Source organism: Moschus berezovskii, chromosome X (assembly GCF_049115385.1).
Source record: "Moschus berezovskii isolate FMDL1 chromosome X, NW_MosBer_1.0, whole genome shotgun sequence".
Lineage (NCBI taxonomy): Eukaryota > Metazoa > Chordata > Mammalia > Artiodactyla > Moschidae > Moschus > Moschus berezovskii.
Window position 1 is genome coordinate 80,817,056 of NC_142488.1, and position 15,658 is coordinate 80,832,713.

Consider the following 15,658-nt stretch of genomic DNA (forward strand, 5'->3'; position numbering starts at 1 on the left):
GAATGAGATCCTTGCTGGGTACAGTAATCTGGACTGTAGGTTATTTTCTTTCATCACTTTAAGTATGTCCTGCCATTCCCTCCTGGCCTGAAGAGTTTCTGTTGAAAGATCTGCTGTTATCCTTATGGTAATCCCCTTGTGTGTTATTTGTTGCTTTTCCCTTGCTGCTTTTAATATTTGTTCTTTGTGTTTGATTTTTGTTAATTTGATTAATATGTGTCTTGGAGTATTTCGCCTTGGGTTTATCCTGTTGGGGACTCTCTGGGTTTCTTGGACTTGGGTGATTATTTCCTTCCCCATTTTAGGGAAATTTTCAACTATTATCTCCTCAAGAATTCTCTCTTGTTCATTCTTTTCGTCTTCTTCTTCTGAGACATCTATGATTTGAATGTTGGGGCATTTAACATTGTCCAAGAGGTCTCTAATATTGTCCTCATTTCTTTTAATTCATTTTTCTTTTCCCCTCTCTGTTTCTTTTATTTCTGCAATTCTATCTTCTAGCTCACTTATCCTGTCTTCTGCCTCAGTTATTCTACTGTTTGTACCCTCCAGAGTGTTTCTGATCTCATCTATTGCATTATTCATTGTATATTGACTCTTTTTTTATTTCCTCTAAATCTTTATTAAAACTTGCTCGCATCTTCTCAATCCTTTTCTCCAGGTTATTTATCTGTAACTCCATTTTGCTTTCCAGATTTTGAATCATTTTCACTATTAAAATTCAAAATTCTTTATCAGGTAGATTCCCTATATCTTCCTCATTTGTTTGTGTTGGTGGGCATTTATCCTGTTCCTTTACTTGCTGGTATTTCTCTGTCTCTTCATCTTACTTATACTGCTGTGCTTGGTGGTCTTTCCATCTTCTGACAGTTGTGGAGTTTTCTTAATTATGTAGTTTCCTCTTTGTGTGTGGGGTTGGACGGGTGGCTTGTCAAGGTTCCCTGGTTAGGGAAGATTGTGTCGGCATTCTGGTTGGTGGAGCTGCATTTCTTGTCTCTGTTCAGTCGTGCTGTGGGGAGGGAGGGACGCTGCTAGCAAATATCCCTGGCATCTGTAGGGAGTGCTCGCAGTGTCTCGGCTACATTGGGATTGCCCCCACTCATAGCGTGTGTGCTTTCCCTGTTTATGCTGCTCAGGCTCTAGGTTGCTCTGTCAGGAACTGTCTGTGGCTGGCGCTGGGTTGTATGCACTTCCCAGGTTTCAGCGTCTCAGGTTCAGGTCCTCGGGTACTCCACAAAGGCGCAGACTTGGCTGGGCCTGCGTTTTGTGCCTTCCTCAGTCTGAGCAGCTCAGGTGACCAGGCGTTTGGCGAGTGCGGTTGCTGTGACTTATCACCTCCCTGGTCCCTGCCGCTTTGTTTTCTGGGTGTACAACCTGCGCACTTTCTCAGGCGGATATCGACCGGCCCAAACCCAAGAAGTCTCAGTTAGCAACGAAGCCTGCCTGCCGCTTGGTATCGGAGGCCTCTCTGGGGCCGCGGTTGCTCCCTTCAGGCTCTGGCTGCCCTCCCTGCCTGTGTCGGCGGGGGATGGGGGATGGGCTTACTACATCCGGCTCGCTCTGCTCAGTCCTTTATTAGTGAAAGTTACTTTGAAGGATTTTGTGTATAACTCTGCTCTCTGAGGAAATGAGTGCATTTGTACAGTAGTCTAACATTCTTTTACATTGCCGTTTTTTGAATTGGAATAAAAACTGATCTTTTCCGATCATGTGGACACTGCTGAGCTTTCCAAATTTGCTGACATATTGAGTGTAGCACTTAAACAGCATCATCTTTTAGGATTTGCAGTAGTTCAGCTGGAATTCTATCACCACCACTATCTTAGTTCCTAATAATACTTCCTAAGGCCCACTTGACCTCACATTTCAGTATGTCAGATTCTAGGTAAGTGACAACATTATGGCAATTATCTTGATCATTAAGACTTTTTTGTGGAGTTCTTCTGTGTATTTTTGCCACCTATCCTTAATATCTTCTGTGTCTGTCAGGTCCTTAGCATTTCTGTCCTTTATCGTGCTCATCCTTGCTTGAAATATTCCCTTGATATTTCCAATTTTCTTGAAGAGATCTCTAGCCTTTCCCATTCTATTATTTTCCTCTTTTTTTTCCCCTCTATTTCTTTGCATATTTAACATAAGAAGGCCTTATATCTCCTTGCTATTCTCTGGAACTCTGTATTCAGTTGGATATATCTTTCCCTTTCTCCCTGCCTTTTGCTTCTCTTCCTTTCTCAGCCTTCCTCAGTTATTTTTAAAACCTCCTCAGACAACCACGTTGCCTTCTTGCATTTCTATTTCTTCAAGATGGTTTTGGTCACTGTCTCCTGTACAAGGTTATGAAGCTCCATCCATAGTTCTTCAGGCATTCTGTCTACCAGATCTAATCCCTTGAATCTATTCATCACCTCCACTATGTAAGTGATTTGATACCTAAGTGGCCTAGAGATTTTCCCTACTTTTCTTGAAGCCTGAATTTTGCAATAAGGAGTTCATGATTTGAGCCACAGTCTGTTCCAGTTCTTGTTTTACCAACGATATAGAGCTTCTCCATCTTTGGATGCAAAGAACATAATCAACCTGATTTCAGTATCGACCATCTGGTGATGTCTATGTGTAGAGTCAGTCGTCTCTTGTGTTGTTGGAAAAGGGTTTTGGCTATGACCAGCATGCATTCTTAATGGAATTCCGTTAGCCTTTACCCTGCTTCATTTTGTACTCAAACGCCAAACTTGCCTGTTATTCTGAGTATCTGTTGATTTGCTACTTTTCCATTCCAGTCTTCTATAATAAAAAGGACATCTTCTCTGGTGTTAGTTTTAAAAGGTGTTGTAGGTATTCATAAAACTTGTCAACTTCAGTTTCTTCATCATCAGTGGTTGGGACATAGGTTTGGATTACTGTGATATTGAATGGGACATAGGTTTGGATTACTGTGATATTGAATGGTTTGACTTGGAATTCATGAATCAGGATCATTCTATTGTTTTTGAGATTGTACCAAAGTAGTGCATTCTGGACTTTTTAGTTGAATAGGAGGGTTACTCCATTTCTTCTAAGGGGATTTTGCTCACAGTAGAAGATACAGTGGTCATCCGAATTAAATTCAACCATTCCTATCCGTTTTACTTCACTGGTTCCTAAAATGTTGATGTTCAAATGTTGATGTTAACTCTTGCCATCTCCTGCTTGACCACATCCAGTTTACCTTGATTATTGGACCTAATATTCCAAGTTTATACACAATATCACTCTTTAAAGCATTGGCCTTTAATTTCACCACCAGACACATCTAAAACTGAGTGTCATTTCCACTTTGTCCCACCTGATTTGTTCTTTCTGGAGCTGTTAGTAATTGCCCTCCACTCTTCCTGATAGCATAGTGGACACCTGATGACCTGGGCAGCTCATCTTCAGGTGTCATATCTTTTTACCTCTTCATAATGTCCATGGGGTTCTCTAGGTAAGAATACTAGAGTGGATTATCATTTCCTCCTCCAGTGGACACCATTGTTGTCAGAACTATGATGTTGTCTGAAAACAAGAGTTGTCAGGACTCTTCACTCGGACCCATTCTCCTTTGGAGGCTCTACATGGCATGGCTCATATTGTTACTGAGTTACGCAAGTCCCTTCACCATGACAAGGCTGTGCTCCATGAAGGGATCAAGGACCATCCTGAGGTCTATATCTTCGGATGTAGCCATGAATGTCATTGCCCTTTTGGAATAGGAAGCAAAGTTACCTCTACCTGGTCCTATTCTTAGAGCCTAGTAAGACAATTGTACAATTTAACATTTATTACATATTTAACTGATCCATTCTTGGTTCATGAAATATTAGGTAATTTCTTAACATGAGTAAATTTTATTTTATCTAATAAATAGTGAAAACAGTGACAGACTTTATTTTTTTGGGCTCCAAAATCACTGTGGATGCTAATTGCAGCCATGAAATTAAAAGACGCTTACTCCTTGGAAGGAAAGTTATGACCAACCTAGATAGCATATTAAAAAGCAGAGACATTACTTTGCCAAAAAAGGTCCGTCTAGTCAAAGCTATGGTTTTTCCTGTGGTCATATATGGATGTGAGAGTTGGACTGTGAAGAAAGCTGATCGCCGAAGAATTGATGCTCTTGAATTGTGGTGTTGGAGAAGACTCTGGAGAGTCCCTTGGACTGCAAGGAGACCCAACCAGTCCATTCTAAAGGAGATCAGTCCTGGGTGTTCATTGGAAGGACTGATGCTGAAGCTCCAATACTTTGGCCATCTCAGGCGAAGAGTTGACTCATTGGAAAAGACTCTGATGCCTGGAGGGATTGGGGGTAGGAGGAGAAGGAGACGACAGAGAATGAGATGGCTGGATTGCATCACTGACATGATGGACATGAGTTTGAGTGTACTCCGGGAGTTGGTGATGGATAGGGAGGCTTGGCGTGCTGTGATTCATGGGGTCGCAAAGAGTCGGAAACACCGGAGTGACTGAACTGAAATGAACTGAATAGACCTTTTGTCTATCTGCACTCTGTGTTGGTAGTGATGGAGTTGCATCCATGGGGTTGCAGAGAGTTGGACATGACTGACTGACAGAACTGAACTGAACTGATGTACGCACTGGTATTTTTGGTAGCCTTCTATCAGTCACGGAGAGGCTGAGAGAAATACGGTAAAAATGTCCTACTGTGAATGACAGATTTTTAATTTATTTTTATTATTCAGGTTCAGTTCAGAACCTCAGTCGTGTCTGACTCTTTGTGAGCCCGTGGATCCCAGCACGTCCTGTCCATCACCAACTCGCGGAGTTCACTCAAACTCATGTCCATCGAGTTGGTGATGCCATCCAGCCATCTCATTCTCTGTCGTCCCTTTCTCCTCCTACCCCCAATCACTCCCAGCATCAGAGTCTTTTCCAGTGAGTCATCTCGTCGCATGTGGTGGCCAAAGTATCGGAGCTTCAGCTTTAGCATGAGTCCTTCCAATGAACACCCAGGACTGATCTCCTTTAGAATGGACTGGTTGGATCTCCTTGCAGTACAAGGGACTCTCAACAGTCTTCTCCAACACCACAGCTCAAGAGCATCAATTCTTTGGCGATCAGCTTTCTTCACAGTCCAACTCACAGATCCATACATGTCAACTGGAAAAACCATAGCCTTGACTAGACGGACCATGGTTGGCAAAGTATTGTCTCTACTTTTTAATATGCTATCTAGGTTGGTCATAACTTTCCTTCCAAGGAGTAAGCGTCGTTTAATTTCATTGCTGCAATCACCATCTGCAGTGAGAGCCAAGAGAAATAAAGTCAGCCACTGTTTCCACTGTTTCCTCATCTATTTGCCATGATCTTAGTTTTCTGAAAGTTGCGCTTTAAGCCAATATTTTCACTCTCCTCTTTCATTTTCATTAGAGGCTCTTTAGTTCCTCTTCACTTTCTGCGAGAAGGGTGGTGTCATCTGCATATCTGGGATTATTGATATTTTGCCTGGCAATCTTGATTCCAACTTGTGCTTCTTCCTGCCCACTGTTTATCATGATGTACTCTGCATATAAGTTAAATAAGCAGGCTGACAATACAGTCTTGACGTACTCCATTTCCCATGTGGAACCAGTCTGTTGTTCCATGTACAGTTCTAATTGTTGTTTCCTGACCTGCATATAGGTTTCTCTAGAGGCAGGCCAGGTGGTTTGGTATTCCAATCTCTTTCAGAATTTTCCACATTTTATTGTGATCCACACAATCAAAAGCTTTGGCATAGTCAGTAAAGCAGAAATAGATATTTTTCTGGAACTCTCTTGTTTTTTTGATGAGCGAGCGGATGTTGGCAATTTGCCTTCTCATTCCTCTGCTTTTTCTAAAACCAGCTTGAACATCTGGAATTTCATGGTTCACGTATTTCTGAAGCCTGGCGTGGAGAATTTTAAGCATGACTATACTAGCATGTGAGCATGTGAGCTGAGTGCAATTGTATGGTAGTATGAGCATTCTTTGTCATTGCCTTTCTTTGGGATTGGAATGAAAACTGACCTTTTCCAGTCCTGTGGCCCCTGCTCAGTTTTCCAAATTTGCTGGCATATTGAGTGCAGCACTTTCACAGCATCATCTTTTAGAATTTGAAATAGCTCAACTGGAGCTCCTTCACCTCCACTAGCTTTGTTCGTAGTGATGCTTTCTAAGGCCCACTTGACTTCACATTCCAAGATGTCTGGCTCTAGGTGAGTGATCACACCATCGTGATTATCTGGGCCATGAAGATTTTTTTGTACAGTTTTTCTGTGTATTGTTGCCACGTCTTCTTGATATCTTCTGCTTCTCTTAGCTCCATACCATTTCTGTCCTTCATCGAGTCCATCTTTGCGTGAAATGTTCCCTTGGTATCTCTAATTTTCTAGAAGAGATCTCTTGTCTTTCCTCTTCTGTTGTTTTGCTCTATTTCTTTGCATTGATCACTGAGGAAAGCTTTCTTATCTCTCCTTTCTCTTCTTCGGAACTTTGCATTCAGATACTTATGTCTTTCCTTTTCTCCTTTGCTTTTTTTCACAGCTATTTGTAAGGCCTCCCCACACAGCCATTTTGCTTTTTTGCATTTCTTTTCCATGGCGAAAGAATGAAGGGATGGAGCCAAAGGAAAAACAATACTCATCGGTGGATGTGACTGGTGACTGAAGCAAGGTACCAATGATGTAAGGAGCAATATTGCATAGGAACCTGGAATGTTAGGTCCATGAATCAAGGCAAATTTGAAGTGGTCAAGCACGAGATGGCAAAAGTGAACGTCAATATTCTAGGAATCAGTGAACTAAAATGGACTGGAATGGGTGAATTTAACGCAGATGACCATTGTATCTAGTACTGAGGGCAGGAATCCCTTAGAAGAAATGGAGTAGCCATCATGGTCAACAAAAGAGTCTGAAATGCAGTACTTGGGTGCAATCTCAAAAACAACAGAATGTATATGTAGCACATACATATATGTGCATATATAGTTAATTTTGACTAGCAAACATAAGTCTGATGATATTTTCTCAGCTGGGAAAAGTATGGTGTGATATTCATTTCTTTTTATGGTTAGTGTTGTGTGGTGATTTTCCCCATCTTTTAAGATTTCACAGAGTACAACTTTTTCTCTATCCTTGGATCAGAGCAATGAAAATTAGTTATTTTGTTTTATCAAAACTCTCTAGATAAGTGAATGGAAATTTAGATAAGAAGAACACATTTTGCTGTGGTAGTTTTGTTGTTCCTTCAAAAGTGAAGCCTACTGTGTAGTTCAAATAGATCAGTGAAATGATGAGAAGCATCAGAAAGGATGTTGAAAAGCAAAATGCAAACATTACCCTTAATACGATAAAACCATGATAAGGCCACATTTATTTAACTCTTTCAGTCACTGTCCCCTGAGAAAAGACACAATCAGGCTCAGGAAAATCTAGAGGAAATGTAAAATGATCAAGGGTACAAATGTGTATTATGGGGAGAGTAGGGTGCCACAAGAAGAGAGTTTTAAAGGAAAGAATGTGTTCATGCTATAAATATAAGAGTAAAAATGTTCTACTAGTCTGAAGGGGGCTAACAATAGCAGGGAGTGCAAACTATTGTGAACTTGGAAAGGAAGATACTTCATATTTATTTCATAGTTACATCTTTGCACTTAATAACTAATTTGAGACTTTGATATGCACCTGAAGCTACATTTAAGATAAATTGTCTTAAAATTCCTTTGGCACATCTACCTGAAGATAATGTCTTTATCTTTCTGTCATTCATAAACAGTTAATGTCATATGAGAAGAGGGTTTGGGGCTACTGGTTTCTAAGTGTTTAACTCAAGAGGAGAACAGTGTGTGGTACAGGTGCTATGCTAACTAAAGTATTCAGTCTTGTCCAATCAGGGCATTAGAATGTAGGGAAACTGCAAGGTTTCATTACAGTGGTTTAAAAGGTAGTTTATTTCTAAGATGTGAAAATCTCAAAATATAATACAGTCATAAATAAGACTTTCTGACTGAAATAGTTTAGAACGTGTAAGACACAACATTTTTGTCCTTTATCTGCCTATGACAAACTCTCACATATTTTTAGAGCCCTTTAATGCTCAGAAAGGAGCATCCATGGTGGCTCAGTGGTTAAAAACCCACCTACCAATGCAGGAGATGCAGGGACATGGGTTCGACCTCTGAGTTGTGAAGATCCCCTGGAGAAGGAAATGGCAACCCACTCCATTGTTCTTACCTGGAGAATCCCAGGGACGGGAGTCTTGTGGGCTGCTGTCTATGGGGTCACACAGAGTCGGACACAACTGACGTGACTTAGCATCAGCAGCAGCATCCAGTATTCTTTCCCGGAGAATTTCATGGATAGAGGAACCTGGCGGGTACAGTCCATGGGACCGCAAAGAGTCAGACATGACTGAGCATGCAGGAATAGTCCTCAGAATGATAAAGTATGAAATTTCCAGGCATAGTGAAAGAGTACTGCATCACCGACTCTGTGGACATGAGTTTGAGTGAACTCCGGGAGTTGGTGATGGACAGGGAGGCCTGGTGTGCTGTGATTCATGGGGTCTCGGAGAGTCGGACACGACTGAGCGACTGAACTGAACTGAAACCATGGACTTTGGGCAATGAGGATGTGTCAACATATGTTCATGAGTTTTAATAAATATACCACTCTGGTCAGGGATATTGATAATAGGGGAAGCTATGCTTGTGTGGAAAAAGAAAGTGTTAGTAGCCCAGTCGCGTCCAGCTCTTTATGAACCCATGGACTGTAGTCTGCCAGGCTCCTCTGTTCATGGGATTCTCCAGGCAAGAATACTGGAGTGGGTCACAATTCCCTTCTCCAGGGAATCTTCCCAACTCAGGGATCGAACCCGGGTCTCCCACACTGTTGGCAAATTCTGTACCATGTGAACCACCAGCTTGTGTGGAAGCTAGGGAATATATGGATAATCTCCGTATCGTCCTCTTAAGATTGATGTGAACTTCTTCTAAAAATATACTTGACCAGCAAACAAAAGCCCAGGTCCAGATGGCTTCACAGCTGAATTCTACCAAAAATTTAGAGAAGAACTAACAGCTATCCTACTCAAACTTTTCCAGAAAATTTCAGAGTAAGGTAAACTTCCAAACTCATTCTATGAGGCCACCATCACACTAATACCAAAACCTGACAAAAACGCCACAAAAAAAGAGAACTACAGGCCAATAACACTGATGAACATAGATGCAAAAATCCTTAACAAAATTATAGCAATCAGAATCCAACAACACATTAAGAAGATCATACATCATGACCAAGTGGGCTTTATCCCAGGAATGCAAGTATTCTTCAATATCCGCAAATCAATCAATGTAATGCACCACATTAACAAATTGAAAAATAAAAACCATATGATTATCTCAATAGATGCAGAGAAAGCCTTTGACAAAATTCAGCATCCATTTATGATAAAAACCCTCCAGAAGGTGGGAATAGAAGGAACATTCCTCAACATAATAAAAGCTATATATCACAAACCCACAGAAAACATTATCCTCAATGGTGAAAAATTGAAAGTGTTTCCCCTAAAGTCAGGAACAAGAAAAGGGTGCCCACTCTCACCATTAATATTCAACAAAGTTTTGGAAGTTTTGGCCACAGAAATCAAATCAGAAAAAGACATAAAAGGAATCAAAATTGGAAAAGAAGAATTAAAACTCTCACTATTTGCACATGACATGATCCTCCACACGGAAAACCCTAAAGACTCTACCAGAAAATTACTAGAGCTAATCAATGAATACAGTAAAGTTGCAGGATATAAAATCAACACACAGAAATCCCTTGCATTCCTATACACTAATAATGAGAAAATAGAAAGAGAAATTAAGGAAACAATTCCATTCACCATTGCAACAAAAAGAATAAAATACTTAGAATATATCTACCTAAAGAAACAAAAGACCTATATATATAGAAAACTAAAAAACACTGGTAAAAGAAGTCAGAGAGGACAGAAATAGATGGAGAAACATACCGTGTTCATGGTTTGAAAGAATAAATATTGTGAAAATGAACATATTACCCAAAGTAATTTATAGGTTCAATGCAATCCCTATCAAGCTACCAATGGTCTTTTTCACAGAACTAGAAAAAATAATTTCACAATTTGTATGGAAATACAAAAAGCCTAAAATCGCCAAAGCAATCTTGAGAAAGAAGAATGGAACCGGGGGAATCAACCTGCCAGACTTCAGGCTTTACTACAAAGCCACAGTCATAAAGACAGTATGGTACTGGCATAAAGAAAGAAACATAGATCAATGGAACAATATAGAAAGCCCAGAGATAAATCCATGCACCTATGGACAACTTATCTTTGACAAAGGAGGCAAGAATATTCTATGGAGAAAAGACAATCTCTTTAACAAGTGGTGCTGGAAAAACTGGTCAACCACTTGTAAAAGAATGAAACTAGAACACTCCCAAACACCATACACAAAAATAAACTCAAAATGGATTAAACATCTAAACGTAAGACCAGAAACTCTAAAACTCCTAGGGGGGAAATATAGGCAAAACACGCTCTGACATAAATCACAGCAGGATCCTCCATGACCCACCTCCCAGAGTAGTGGAAATAAAAGCAAAAATAAACAAATGGGACCTAATTAAAATTAAAAGCTTCTGCCCAGCAAAGGAAACTATAAGCAAGGTGAAAAGACAGCCTACAGAATGGGAGAAAATAATAGCAAATGAAGCAACTGACAAAGAATCAATCTCAAAAATATACAGGCAACTCCTGCAGCTCAATTCCAGAAAAATAAACGACCCAATTAAAAAATGGGCCAAAAAACTAAACAGACATTTCTCCAAAGAAGACATACAAATGTCTAACAAACATATGAAAAGATGCTCAACATCACTCCTAATCAGAGAAATGCAAATCAAAACGCACTCCAATATTCTTACCTGGGAAATCCCATGGACAGAGGAACCTGGCAGGCTATAGTCCATAGGGTCAAAAAGAGTTGGACACAACTGAGCTCACATGTACACAGCACTTATATGTGGAATTAAAAAAAATACAAATAAACTTATTCACAAAACAGAGACTCACAGACTAGAAGAAACCTTGCAGTTACTAAAGGGAAAATGGGGGTGGAGGGAGAGATAAATTACGTGGCTGAGATTAACATATACACACTACCACATGGAGACTGGGTTTCCTCAGTGGTTCAGTGGTGGTAAAGTATCTGTCAGCACTGCAGGAGTCACAGGAGATGGAGGTTCGATCTCTCTGGGTCAAGAAGATTCCCTGGGGGAGGAAATGGTAGCCCACTCCAATATTCTTGCCTGGAGAATCCCATGGACAGAGGAGCCTGGAGGGTTATAGTCCATAAGGTCACAAAGACTCAGACATGATTGAAATGATTTAGCATGCACACATGCACATTGAGAGCACTGTTGTGTCTGTAAATGTAACTGTATTTGATTAAAAAAAGGAAGGACTATTAATTTGTTTAAACTTATCTGTTAGACTCCTGAAAGACATGTGTGGTACTTCTCTTGATAGACTCACCATTTTCTGTTTTGACCATACCACTGTCTCATCTAAGTTATTTTTGTAGCCTTCCTGTAAATGTAGGTCTTAAATTTCTATTAACAGGTTTAGTACTTTTGTGCCGTCAAGTGAGTTATAGATATAAATCCACATGATACCCAATGAAGGATACTTTTTTAGCTGAACAAGGGAAACATATGCAGTAAGAGACATGATCACAGAGATCAGTGAAGTGTTCCTGTTCCTGAATTACATAAAGGAAGGAGCCTAGGTGTACATTCTGAGTGGAAAGTTGGTCACGTACTTGTTGCTTCCATGTGGTCCAAGTGAAAGTAGTTCACTTTCATTAAGCATTTAAAATGCATTTGTATGTGCATACACACACACACACACACACATAGAGCGATATATCATCCTCAGTCTCTCCTATGACAGCTATTACATATGACCTATTCAACGTCCTTATGTTGGTGAGCTGGAAATCGCTTTTATCATTTAGTATAGAAAAACTGCTAATAAGCCTAGCCATTGGGAGGCAGAGAGAAATAGACAGGGAAAGAAGGCTTGCTCTTAATCACTGATTGGCTCAAAACAGCATCATTGAGAATCACAGCATAACTTCTACTATGGCTACTTCTACTATGACATGGACCTAAAAAAGCAGAAGATATTAAGAAGACGTGGCAAAAACATGCAGAAAAACTATACAAAAAAGAACTTCAGTTCAGTTCAGTTCAGTCACTCAGTCGTGTCCGACTCTTTGCGACCCCATGAATCACAGCACGCCAGGCCTCCCTGTCCATCACCAACTCCCGGAGTTCACTCAAACTCATGTCCACAGAGTCGATGATGCCATCCAGCCATCTCACTCTCTGTTGTCCCCTTCTCCTCCCGCCCCCAACATTTCCCAGCATCAGCAGAAGATATTAAGAAAACGTGGCGAAAACATGCAGAAAAACTATACAAAAAAGAGCTTAATGACCCAGATAATAACAATGGTGTGATAACTCACCTAGAGTCAGACATTCTGGAAATGGAAGTCAAGTAAGCCTTAGGAAGCATCACTACAAACAAAGCTAGTGGGGGTGATGGAATTCCAATTGAGCTATTTCAAATTCTAAAAGATGATGCCGTGGAAGTGCTGAACTCAGTATGCCAGCAAATTCGGAAAACTCAGCAGTGGCCACAGGACTGGGAATGGTCAGTTTTCATTCCAATCCCAAAGAAAGGTAGTACCAAAGAATGTTCAAACTACCTCACCATTGCACTCATCTCACACACTAGCAGTGTAATGCTTAAAATTCTCCAAGCTTGGCTTCAACAGTACATGAACCGAGAACTTCCCGATGTTCAAGCTGGATTTACAAAACCAAAGATCAAATTGCCAACATCCATTGCATCACGAGTAAAGCAAGAGAATTCCAGAAAAAAAAAAAAATCTACTTTTGTTTCATTGACTACGCTAAAGCCTTTGACTGTGTGGATCACAATAAATTGTGGAAAATTCTTCTAGAAATGGGAGTACAAGACCATGTGACCTGCCTCCTGAGAAATCTGTATGCCAGTCAAGAAGCAACACTTAGAACCAGCCATGGAAGAACAGATTGGTTCTAAATTGGGAAAGGACTACATCAAGGTTGTATACTGTCACCCTGCTTATTTAACTTGTATGCAGAGTACATTATGGGAAATGCCAGGCTGGATGAAGCACAAGCTGGAACCAAGATTTCCAAGAGAAATATCAATAACCTCAGATACGCAGATGACACCACCCTTATGGCAGAAAGCGAAGAGGAGCTAAAGAGCCTCTTGATGAAAGTGAAAGAAGAGAATGAAAAAAGCTGGCTTAAAACTCAACATTCCAAAAATGAAGATTATGGCACCGAGCCCCATCACTTCACAGGAAATACATGGGGATACAATGGCAATAGTGAAAGACCTTAATTTTGGGGGATCCAAAATCACTGCAGATGGTGATTGCAGCCATGAAATAAAATTATTTTTAATAATTAAAAATAAGTTATTTTAAATAAATTATTAAATTAAATTATCTAATTTAATTTAAATTATTAAATTATTCCTTGTCCCTTACAATAAAACCTATAACAAACCTAGACAGCATATTAAAAAACAGAGACATTACTTAGCTGACAAATGGTCCTATAGTCAAAGCTATGTTTTTTCCAGTAGTTATGTACAATTATGAGAGTTGGACCATAAAGAAGGCTGAACACCAAAGAACTGATGCTTTTGAACTGTGATGTTGAAGAAGACTCTTGAGAGTCCCTTGGATTGCAAAGAGATCAAACCAGTCAACTCCAAAATAAATTAACCTTGAATATTCATTGGAAAGACTGATGCTGAAACTGAAACTCCAATACCTTGGTCACCTGATACAAAGAGCTGACTCAGAAAAGACCCCGATGCGGGGAGCAATTGAAGGCAGGAGAAGAAGGGGATAATAAAGGACGAGATTGTTGGATGGCATCATAGACTCAATGGACATGACTTTGAGCAAACTCCAGGAAATTGTGAAGGACAGGGAAGCCTGGTGGGCTGCAGTCCTTGTGATCGAAAGAGTTGGGCACGACTGAGAGACTGAACAGCAGCAATAAAATGGCTGGATCAGATGGGACAATAAAGTACCCAGTATTAAAAAGTTGCAGGATAGCCTAGAACTCTGATAGTAAATAACCCAAGAGCACCTATAGTGAAATTTAAATCCGCATTTTCTACTCAATGAAAACAAAATGGTGGTGATCAAATGTCTCAGTAAAATTTTCTTTCTTTCCCTGAAAATAGTCCTAAGGCAGTATCTATTAAACCATAATTCTCTGCAATTTCTCTGCAAATTATCAGCTGCTTACTTACTCAATTATTTATTTATAGTTATTTTGTAAATAGTTTTATAATAATTAAGAAGTGCTAGCTATGTTATCAGAGAAAGCAACGGCAAGCCACTCCATTACTCTTGCCTAGAAAATCCCGTGGATTGAGGAGCCTGGTAGACTGCAGTCTGTGGGGTCGCTAAATGTCGGACACGACTGAGTGACCTCACTTTCACTTTTCACTTTCACACATTGGAGAAGGAAATGGCAACCCACTCCAGTGTTCTTGCCTGGAGAATCCCAAGGACGGGGGAGCCTGGTGGGCTTCCGTCTGTGGGGTCACACAGAGTCGGACACGACTGAAGTGACTTAGCAGCAGAAGCAGCAGCAGCTATGTTATTGTTCAATAGCTTAGCCACTTGGGGCCTTTGTTTACCAAATGTTATATATTTTAAAAAGAAAGTCTTAATTATGCAAGCACTGAAGTAAGAAATTCCTTTGTTTAAAATAAATTGCAAATCATTTGGTGCATCATTTGCATGTTTATAATTCCAAATTAAATATGATGTACAGAGTGAATTAACTACCTACTGAGCTTACTAAGTGGGTGTTTTTCTTTCATGGCTTGAAATACAAGATCCATTTTGAATCAATATTGTTATAAGCAAGTTTATTTTCCTAGTGCTATTTCATTGGCATCATCCTCATTACTGTCATCACCTTCACTGTCATCCAGTAATGTTATTGAGTTCTAGGGTGTATGTGACTTGTACCAGAAAAGATACTAATCCTGAAATATTGACCAACAATCAAGCAACTTGATAATTAATCATGATGCTAAAATAAAGCAACTCAAATGTTGCTTTTTAAGACCAGGAACATGTAGTCATTTAACCTGTGGATTTGTGCAGGAAAGAGAATCTCACTTTAATTCTCATTGATTCCCAAGTAATTATTGGCTTGACTGGTTTGTATTTCCACCACTTTTTCCATATAAAGGAAAGCATTGGAATGCAATTATATAAGTGACTAGAAACTTACTAGGAAACAAAGCAAAACAAACTAGTTCTCATTATCTGCTGCTGCTAAGTCACATAAGTAGTGTCCGAATCTGTGAGACCCCATAGATGGCAGCCCACCAGGCTCTGCCGTCCCTGGGATTCTCCAGGCAAGAACACTGGAGTGGGTTACCATTTCCTTCTCCAATGCATGAAAGTGAAAAGTGAAAGTGAAGTCGCTCAGTCGTGTCCGACCTTTAGCGTCCCCATGGACTGAAGTCTACCAGACTCCTC

The 15,658-nt window shown here is 40.1% G+C and overlaps 1 pseudogene; it reads left to right on the forward strand.

The window, feature by feature from the left end:
- Positions 1 to 3,595: 3,595 nt before the first annotated feature.
- LOC148773361 (uncharacterized) overlaps positions 3,596 to 15,658 on the forward strand; it is a 30,915-nt pseudogene continuing 18,852 nt past the window's right edge.